The sequence below is a fragment of the Chelonia mydas genome, chromosome 4 (assembly GCF_015237465.2).
Source record: "Chelonia mydas isolate rCheMyd1 chromosome 4, rCheMyd1.pri.v2, whole genome shotgun sequence".
NCBI classification, from domain to species: Eukaryota; Metazoa; Chordata; order Testudines; family Cheloniidae; genus Chelonia; species Chelonia mydas.
Genome location: NC_057852.1, coordinates 114,251,868 through 114,262,453, shown reverse-complemented (window position 1 = coordinate 114,262,453; position 10,586 = coordinate 114,251,868). Strand labels below are relative to the sequence as shown.

General features: G+C 48.1%; 2 pseudogenes; both read left to right on the top strand.

Moving 5' to 3' along the window:
• Positions 1-5,044: 5,044 nt before the first annotated feature.
• LOC114020217 lies at positions 5,045-5,249 on the top strand (annotated as a pseudogene).
• Positions 5,250-9,971: 4,722 nt separating this feature from the next.
• LOC114020216 lies at positions 9,972-10,146 on the top strand (annotated as a pseudogene).
• The last annotated feature ends 440 nt before the right edge of the window (positions 10,147-10,586 follow it).

Below are 10,586 nucleotides of genomic sequence, written 5' to 3'. Positions count from 1 at the left end.
GCACACATGATACAGCGACAGAGGTGGCAGAGATAGCAGCAGCAATGAGTCAGTTTCAGCAGCACCGGGGAGAGAGGTGAACCCCCATGAATGCACCTCTCCGAACTCAGAGTCCTCACTGACCAAGGACAACCAACAGTGAGTGGGGTGCAGCAGAGGGGACAGGGAGTGGCGTGTTGAAGGGACAGTGGTTCATTAGACATTCACACCTCAAAGCAGGAAACTGAGGCAAAGGACACTGCCTGACATAATGTGGGGTGAGTGTAATGTTTTCAAATTGTGGCTGTGGTGTTTCCCCCCAATTAATGCTGGGTTCTCTTTCCCTTTTTATTAACTTTTGTTTTGCTATACACAGACTCAGCACTTGCAAGTGGGGAAGTATTGCCTCTTAGAGGTGCTCAGGGTGGTGTTTAGTTTTCCCAAATTACTGGGAAGGGGCTTGAGCCAGTTCTGTTTTGTACTATTAAGAGGAACCCCTAGATATTGAACCTGGCCCTTGTTGCTGACTCCATCTGGCAGAAAGAATACACAATGATTAGACTCGAACTCCATCTATTTTGCTTAACGAAAAGAAGGTTAAGGGGTGACTTGATCACAGTCCGTTAAGTCCCTACATGGGGAATAAATATTTAACAATGGGCTCTTCAGTCTAGCAGAGGAAGGTATAACAGTCTAATGGCTGGAAGATAAAGGTAGACAAATTCAGACTGGAAATAGGATGTAAATTTTTAATGACGACAGTAATTAATCACTGGAACAATTTACCAAGGATCGTGGTGGATTCTTCATCACTGACAATTTTTAACTGACAATTGGATGCTTTTCTAAAAAATATGCTCTAGGAATTATTTGGTCCGTGCTATATCGGAAGTCAGACTAGATCACAATGGTCCCTGCTGACCTGGAATCTATGAATGTGGTCCTATAAATGTAATGGTCCAAATTCACGCAGTGAATTCATAGGAAGGATGAATTTGGACCACAGTCTATTTGTCTTTCAATGTATTCTTACTTTGATATTTCAGTGCCAAATAATACTGGTACAGTGCTAGTGAAATAAACAATGGAAATGGAAATGAAAGCAGAGTGAATGGGACATACAACTTTAATTGTAAAAAGATATGTGAAAGTATTTGATATTTTTTAAACTTTATACTTTGTATTAGGTTTTGATTAATGTTATACTCAGGCACATCCCTAATTATTAATAATTAGATAATCAGGGAAACTTTTATGAAGTAATGATGGTTCATTACTTCAGTAATTAGGTTTGAAAGACAAATTTTATGGAGGTTGGATGACTGTATTTTTTCTTTAGTTGTTATTTCCTCCTTCATCTTTGAATAATACCCAATCTTAGTGTACAAGTGTACTTCCTGGGACTCCCATGGTATGGGACGAACATGTCCACTGCTAGATCCGTTCAGGGGGTGCACTATGCGCCATAGCATTGCTGACCAGTTCTGGTGCATACATGGCATGGGGCCATGGCTGTACCACCTTTCTGCCCCCTTTGAGTGTCTAGTGCTCAAGGACTGCTATGACGAAATGAATTCTCTGCTCTGGGGAGCATAAAGATTTCAACTTCCCGTAGCCTTCTTGTGTGTCCGTGGAGCAAGTGGATACAACATAGGCTGCAGCCGTCAATGACTTTCTTGTATTAGCAATATTGCTCGTGTAGCTTGTATAAGTTGTACTCCGTTAGGGCTTATAGGTCAAGTTACCTTACCCACCCAAATAGTTCCACTGAAGTCAGTAGAACTACTTGTAGCAGTCAAGGGAGCAGAATTTGTGCCTACATCCCGTATAAGCTGGAGCTGCCTGTAAAAGGCAACATGATCACACAAAGTAGAGCAGATCTGACACATTCTATCCTTATGGAAGGCCTGAGAAGCAGACATAAAAACAAACAGAGAAACAAATAGCTTCTTTATTGTAATGCTAATTTCAGAGTAAATGGCTATTTTGTAAGTAATGGTAAGGTTAGGAATCATTCAACCACCAACTGTTATTGCATCGTGTATTTGTTAAACCGGAGATGGAGTCTGACTTACAAACTGCACATGCAAATTAATGGAATAAAAGAATGGTTTGTAACCACTGTGTCACAAAGGAGTACCTGCATAATGTATGCCTTTATTTGAGCATACATACATTCTCTATTATAAGAGAGGAAGGATGGGTCAGTCACTAGGGTGCTGGCTTAGGACTTTGGAGAGCTGGGTTCAGTTCCCTGCTTCCTTGGTACCCTCTGTCAAGTCCCTCTGACTCAGTTCCCATCTGTAAAATGAGGATAATATTTCACAGGGCTGTTATGAGCCTAATACATTAAAGATTGTGAGGTGCTCAATTACCCTAACAGGGGCCACCTTAGATAAATTATGGTTTTATTACTATTTATATTTTAGTAGTGCTTAGAGGCCCCAAGTAGGGATCACTGCCCCACTGTGCAAGGCAATGTAGAAACAAGTAAAACAGAGACAATCCCTTCCCCCTAAAGCTCAAAAACTAGATTATGGTAATATGCATACAAATGGGGATTGGATGAGTCACAGTACCAGTAAGAATGGGTGCATTTTCATAACTAGTAGTCAGAAGCCAATCATTGAAACAAGTTCCAACCTACTGTGTCAGAAAATGCAGTTTGTGTAACCTGAACTCTTCAGTTGTCTAGCACAGGGAAACTACCTGGTGTATCTTTCATTTCACATCCCAGTACTTCTGCCTTGTCAGCAAACAGAACAGATGAGTGAGCGAATCCAAACAGCACTCAGTCATGTGATAACAGTTGATTCTGTGTCCTAATCAGATAGGAAATCTTACTGCTACCTAAAGGATAGCAGAGGATAAAATAGTTCCTGGATTTCCACAGAGCTCCTATTGGAAGAGAGCAAGGAAAAATACTCTAGGATTCTATGTTGGTTTTCATATTGACAGATTTTAGAACAAGTTATTTAGAACTGTTCTACAGTACATAAAAAAGAAATTTATATCCAAACACACACAAGTAGAGCTGGGAGGTCTTAATGACAGTGCTGAAAGTGATCAGAATATGGGATTTAAAAGCAATTTATGTTTAGAATCAACTACAAATGGCAAAAAAACAGTCTGTGTCTAGAACATAAGTCATATATTCCCTCTTACGTCTGCCATCAAAAACAACTGGAAACCTATGGGAAAAATGTATTAATACTTCCAGCAATAATCTATACAACAAATAAATAGCCCTGATGTCTTTTACAAAGATATATGAAAATACTATGCATCATTCTGAGGAATAAATTCAGTTACAGAGGTCACCCATAGAAGCTATATAAATATCTAAATGATCTAAGGTCTTTTCTGGCCACGATAGTTGTACAGTTTTAATTACACCAGTTAAAGCGGTACAACACCCCTAATGTGGACATAGTTATATTAATATAAAAATGCCCTGTATTAGTACAGCCTAGTCCCCTTCCCATATTGAAAAGGTGCTCTATATGTAAAGGTGTCTTATATAACTGTGTTCACACTAGCAGCTGTAGTGGTATTTAGATTAAATCTCAGGAAAAGCTTCCTAACTGTAAGCATAGTAGGACAATGGACCAGACTGCCTAAAGAAGTCATGGAAGCTCCTTCGTTGGAGGTTTTCAAAAAGAGGCTGGATAGCCATCTGTCTTGGATGGTTTAGACACAACATATCCTGCACCCTAGCAGGGGGTTAGACTAGACGACCCTGGCAGTCCCTTCTAACCCCATGGTTCTATGATTCTAACTATATGATTAAAAAAAAATCACAGCCTTAACCCAAAATGGTGTTCTGGTAGATCAGGCCAAAGTATACGCAGTATCCCCTAGACATTCCCTGTACTAGGGAAGATTGGAAATATTTTAAAGGCAGCTGTTGCATGTTGATGGAGTGAGGGTTGATTGAATGAGGGGGGAGAATCATATAGTTTTACAGTTAATGGTGTTTCCAAATTCAAGTGGTGCTTGATGATTGGAGTCACCCTGTGGTTATTAGCTAGGGCAGGGAGCGTTGGAGACATTCAGATCTGAGCAGTGTGTTGAGCTCCTAAAGACTGGTGGCAAACAGTGGCAATCTGGATAGAACTGGAGGGAGTAAGGGAGGAAGGCAGAGAGATTATATTAACTGAAGGAATGAGCAGGTAAAGCAAAGGGGAGTGTAATGAATGCAAGGAGAGATGGGGAAGAGAAAACAAAACAAATAAAAGCATAAATCAGAAGCTGCTCCAGTTTGGAGGAAAGTTTTTCCCAGGAAAGATGGGCAGAGCCTTAGTGAAGAGAAGAAAAAAAATAAATAGGAAAACAAAAAGGGAGGGAAATGATAGAACCAGAGGAAAGAAGGGGAGGGAGAAAGAACTAAAAATGGCAGCAGAATCAGACTTCTGCTTTTTAAATATTAATATTTGAAGGTATTTCTCTGTAGCCTCTCTCTGATTTATCCCATTTGTGAGGTGCTGCACCAGCCATGTCCAGGAAGTCAGTACAATGACAATTGAATAGGAATGCTGATTTTTATAACTGAATGTCTACCCCTTCCCTAGCCACATCCTTCCCTGCAAAAATAAAATTAGTTTGCTGTGCTCCTCAGTCTAAGCCTTGAACTACTGGTAGCTGAGGAAGATTCCCCTTTAGCAGAAGTAGTGGACTAGGCATATATATTTAGAGAAGAACCACCTGGGTTTTATCTCTAATGCCAAATATAATGTATGTGGTTTAGCTGACAACCAGCCTGTTTTCAGGCAATCATTAATTGTGACATATGAAAGGCAGGGGCCAAGATGAGACTAACCACTGAGTGAAATGAAAAAAAATGCCCTTGGGTTAATCTTATAACAAGTCCTATTATATCCAGCTACTTAATTTTAAACTTAAAATTTTACAAAAGGTATGGCACCTACTACTCTTAAAAACCCATTTGTAGGCTTTAAAAAGTTGTCATTTCTTTTACTGAGCTCTCTTCCTGCCATGCTATTCAGGTCACATCTTTTCATAATTTCATTCTTCACTCTCTTCAGGAACATTTCCGACTTCAACCATCGCTTCTCGGCTCCTTGGAGCTAAAATCAAAGTGTAGTGTCTGTTCTTATCAGTTTAATCTCTTTTGATGAACACTTACAACACCTGCTCTGAAGATGGATTCTCCTGCTGCCATTTTTGAAAAAAAATCGATGCTGCTTTGAAGATGTATTCCGCTGCATCTTCTTTGGAGGAAAATCCTCTCTCTGCTCCTGAGACATCCCCAGCTGCATCGTGTACCGCTAAGGCTGCTGCTCCACGGAAGGTCTCTCGGACAATGACTATGAAGAAGATCCTAGGTGCCTCCAGGACATTGCAGACCAGCAGCACAAAGGGGAAGAACGGTGCCTCCTTGAAGGACCCTCTCCGAGATGCTGCTCCAGAAAGATCCTGCATCCTGAGGCCGGCCTGTTGGGACATCACAACCAGAAGGAACATCCCGCCCCCCACACCCCAGCAGCACCAGCCGCCGAGGGATAGCCCCCGCACTTTCCAGCAGCTGCCGATGGAGAGCCCCCTGGCTCTCCAGCAGCACCAGCTGCCAAAGGAGAGCTCCCCCGCTTTCCAGCTGCAAGATGCTCTGAGGTGACCACCTCCCACCCCTGCAGCTGCCCAGGTCCCTGACACTGGTGGTGCTCTCGCTGCTCTACACACCATCAAGGTAGGAATCCCCACAGATGGGACCAGCATTTCTCCAGAGACCATCCAGAGGGTCACCAGTGCCTCGCCAGATGCCTGCCCAGCCTCAGGAACCACCCAGAGGGACCCCAGGACCTTGCCGGATGCCCACCCAGCCAGACCTCTTGACCCCACCCGCCCACACCAGGAAGAACCAGCCAGCGATACCGCCAATGCTGCTGGAACCCCCCCACTGCAAGGTAATGAGGACACCATCTACCTGCAGTACCCCCTCCCTGCGGACGTGCTCATCTGCCCCATCTGCTCTCCACCCCGAACCTTCCACCTCCTCGGTGGTGTCACCAGGCACCTGAAGAAATGCCACAACAAGCGGGTTGCCTTCAGCTGTGCCCTCTGCAGCCTGCCCTTCAAGACACAGAAGCAATGCAAGCAGCACCAAGTCGCCTGCAGAAAATGCCTCAAGGGAACAACACAGTCTCCTGCCCCGGCTCCCAGCCCTCCTGCTGCACGCCGGCCCGCTGCTCCTGAGCCTCAACAAAGAAAACCTACCTTGCGACCTGCCGTCAAGAAGCCTGCCCCTGTCGCCAGGCCAGCGGAACGGGATGCTGCAATCGAGAAGGTACCTGCTGCTTCGGGGAACATTACCCAGGTCCTCGCCAGCAGGAGGCCCGTCTCACCCTCCCATGTCGCCAAGCAGATCTCCATGCTGAGACGACTCAGTGCTACCTTGCCACCTGTCCAGCATGTCCCCGTCCCCAGAAGGATCAGTGCCCCACCGCGCATAGCTGCTCGAGATCCTGTCACTGGAAGAGCCACCGCCGCCCCTCAGACTGCCCTGCGAACTCCAACTGCTGGAGGAGCCAGAGCCATGTCTCAGACCACCCTACAAGCTCCAGCAGCCAGAGGAGCCAGTGCCAAGCCTCAGACCGCCCTGCCACTCCAACCATCAGAGGAGCCAATGCCACACCCCAGACCCACCCTGCGAGCTCCAGTCACCAGAGGAGCCAGCACCACACCCCAGATCGCCCTACCATCTCCAGATGTCACTGGAGGAACCAGCCCCGCAGCCACACGAAAGCACCAGGCCTTCATCGCCAGACGGACCAGCACGGCCCCCAAGTCCATTCTGTGGGACACTGCTTACGGGAGATCTCACAGTCCAGCGGCAACCGCCCAGGCAGCAGCCACTCATAGAAGGACCAGCGGTGTCCCAGCAACCCCCGAGCCGGACCGCGTCTCTCCGACCACTAGCAACGCCAGCATCCCGCCAGAGATCCCGCCCCAGCACCCAACCGAAGGGAATCCTGACCCACGAGATAGACAGCAGGCTGACCACGCAACAGGCTCAAAGCCTGCAACAGACGAGGTTGAGGATCCTGAGGACCAGCAGCCAATGGTGAGGGCTGCCACTCTATGGCAGATCGCCTGGACCGAGGAGCTACAAGCGGCAGCTTCCTTTGATGACTTCAACCTCCTCGTAGACAGGCTCACCTGAGAACTGTCTGTGGAAATCACTCCCAGGAGGAGTTCGAACCAGGAGAACGCCCCGCCTGCCCACAGAACACCTGCTCCGAACCACACCACCACCACCACCAGGGGACCCAGAAGTAGAGATGCCAGTTGCTGCTACGATCCAGCAGCGGCTTCAAGGATCCAAAAGCTGTACCGGGCAAACTGCTCCGAGGCCATGAGGGAGATCCTAGACGGGCCCTCATCCTACTGCACGATCCCATCTGAGCATCTCTACAGCTACTTCAAGGATGTATTCGACCGCATAGCCCAGAACGACACCCAGCGCCCAGAGTGCCTCCACCCCATGTTGATGAAGCGGGTGTCCTGGAGGCTGACTATACACCCAAGGAAGCGATGGCCAGACTCTCAAAAACAAAAAACACAGCTCCTGGGAAAGACGGCATCCCCTACAGCCTCCTGAAAAAGTGAGATCCCAGCTGCCTGGTCCTCGCCACGTTCTTCAACCAGTGCAAGTGATTCTGGCAGACTCCCAGCTCCTGGAAAAAGGCCATGACAGTGCTGGAGTACAAGAAGGGCGAGTGGGATGACCCCAGCAATTGGAGACCCATCTCCCTCTGCTCCACGATGTACAAGCTATATGCCAGTTGCCTGGTGTCGCGATCACAGAGTGGTCGGTGAGCTGGGGAGCCATCAGCTCCATCCAGAAAGGCTTCATGTCCTGCAAGGGCTGCTGTGAACACAACTTCACCCTCCAAACCACCATTGAACTGGCCAGAAGGGCTCGGAGGCAGTGCGCAGTAGCGTGGCTCGACCTGGCTAATTCCTTTGGGTCCATGCCCCACCACCACATCTTGCGATCTCCAATGGCACAGATAGCTTCAACCTCCATGGTGAGAGGGTGAGCATTCTGGCTTACGCGGACGACCTGGTCCTGACCGCGGATGACCCAGAGAGCCTCCAAGGTATGCTAGACGCCACCAGTTGAGCTGCCGACTGGATGGGGTTCCGCTTCCATGCAAAGAAGTGCGCAACTCTCCACATCAACGGCAGCAAAGGGGACTCGGTGCAGATGACGGGGTTCCAGATCCAGGGCAAGCCCATCATCCCCCTGGCAGAGGGGCAAGCATACCAGCACCGCGGCACGCCGACGGGTTTCCATGTCCGGCAGACACCCAAGGACACCATCCAGGAGATCTTGTAGGATGCCGCCAAGATCGACGCCTCCCTGCTAGCACCGTGGCAGAAGATAAATGCCCTGAATACCTTCCTGATCCCCCACATCTCGTTCGTCCTAAGGGGATCCGCCGTGGTGAAGGTACCCCTCAACAAGGCAGACAAGATCGTCTGGCAGCTGGTGAAGAAGTGGCTGTTTCTTCCCCAGAGAGCCAGCAATGAGCTGGTCTACATCGCCCACAGGCATGGCGGTGCCAACGTCCACCACATGGGCGACCTGTGTCACATTGCGGTGATCACCCACTCCTTCCGCCTGCTGATGTGTCCCGATGCCATGGTACGGAACATCGGGGCGAAAGCCCTCCATGACGTGACAAAGAAGTGGATCAGCAGAGCCCCCTCCAACCAAGACATAGCCACCTTCCTGAGCGGTTCCCTGGATTGCGAATTCAGACGGGATGGGCACGACATCGCTTAACTGTTGTCCCGTGCTCACAACGCCACGTGTTGCCTGTGGAAGTGCATCGGCTGCCGCTGGAAGTGGTGTGAGGAGCGCCAGGAGCTGGGAGTCCGGGTGCCGTAGATCAGGTCCAACAACAACACCATCATCACCCGAGCACCAGAGGCATGCTGGAGAGGACCCTGAAGGCAGCCATACACTCACTGTACATGGAAACCCTGAAGCGTAAACCGGACCAGGGTAAAGCCTTCGAACTGACCAGCAAGTGGGACGCCAGCAACCACTTCCTTGCTGGGGGCTGCTTCACCCGTTTCGCCGACTGGAGGTTCATCCACCATGCCCGGCTCAACTGCATCCCGCTCAACAGAGCCATCTGCCATGGGAACTGAGACAAGAGTTGCAGGAAGTGCGGCTACTCCAACGAGACCCTGCCCCACGTTCTGTGTGGCTGCAAGCCCCACTCCAGAGCCTGGCAGCTGCGCCACAATGCCATCCAGAACCGCCTGGTGAAAGCCATCGCACCGCGCCTGGGGGAGGTTGCCGTAAACTGCGCCATCCCTGGTACTGACAGCCAGCTGCGACCTGACGTGGTTGTCACCGATGAGGCCCTGAGAGCAAAGGGCTACGAGGTGCAGATGGATGCCCTGATCGTCGGAGCCCTGGGCGCTTGGGACCCCTGCAATGAGCGTGTGCTGCGGACCTGTGGGATCGGTCGATGCTACGCATGGCTCGTGCAGTGCCTCATGGTCTCAGACACCATCCGATGGTCCAGGGACATCTACATCAAACGCATCACTGGCCACTGACAGTACCAGGAGGTGTGAGCTGGAACGACATCGTGCATCAACTACGAGAAAGGGACCGAGAGACTTTTTCCATTGGACCATATGAACTGGAACCATAAACTCACTGAACATTAAATTTCACCAAATGAGGGTAAATCCATCCTCATCATGGTATCCACTCATTATACTCCACACCTGAACATGGCCATTATATGAACAACATACCCTCATATCTCAATGTCTGTACTTTGACCTGTTATCCTTTTACCCCCAATCGGGGATATTGCAGATTATGTATTCCTTACGCCACGCGATCCTAAACTGAACTTCACACCCTTTGATAATCTGTACGTTATTCCCTGATAATCAGACACTTCTATGCTTAAACTCTGTACCGTTTTCTTTTTATTTTAACATCCTCTTAACAAAATTATTAAATCTATTCTTATCAATTTAATATCTGCTATGTCCTTTATTTGAGGACTGTATATTAAATTGATTTTTGAAACAGGGGGATAGAAGAGGAGCTTGCTCTGTCCACCCCATGCATTGACCTGGTATTGCAGGGTCTCCTGGAATGGTGCATTTTTATTTATTTATTTTTTTTAGAGGGGAGGGATAGCTCAGTGGTTTGAGCATTAGCCTGCTAAATCCAGGGTTGTGAGTGCAATCCTTGAGGGGGGCATTTAGGAATCTGGGGCAAAAATTGGGGATTGGTCCTGCTTTGAACAGGGGGTTGGACTAGATCACCTCCTGAGGTCCCTTCCAGCCCTGATATTCTATGATCTTTCTTTTGCTTTTTCTTTAATCCCTGCACATTGCAGCACCATTCTCAGAACACTTTCAAAGTCTTCTATCAAAAATATTTGAAAACTACTTTTTTTTTTAAACCACCTTATTCAGACCTGAGCAAAAACTTCAAATCCAGACTCCAGCGAGAGACTGCTGAATTGGAATTCATTTGCAAATTGGATACAATTAACTTAGGCTTGAATAGAGACTGGGAGTGGGTAAGTCATTATGCAAGATAA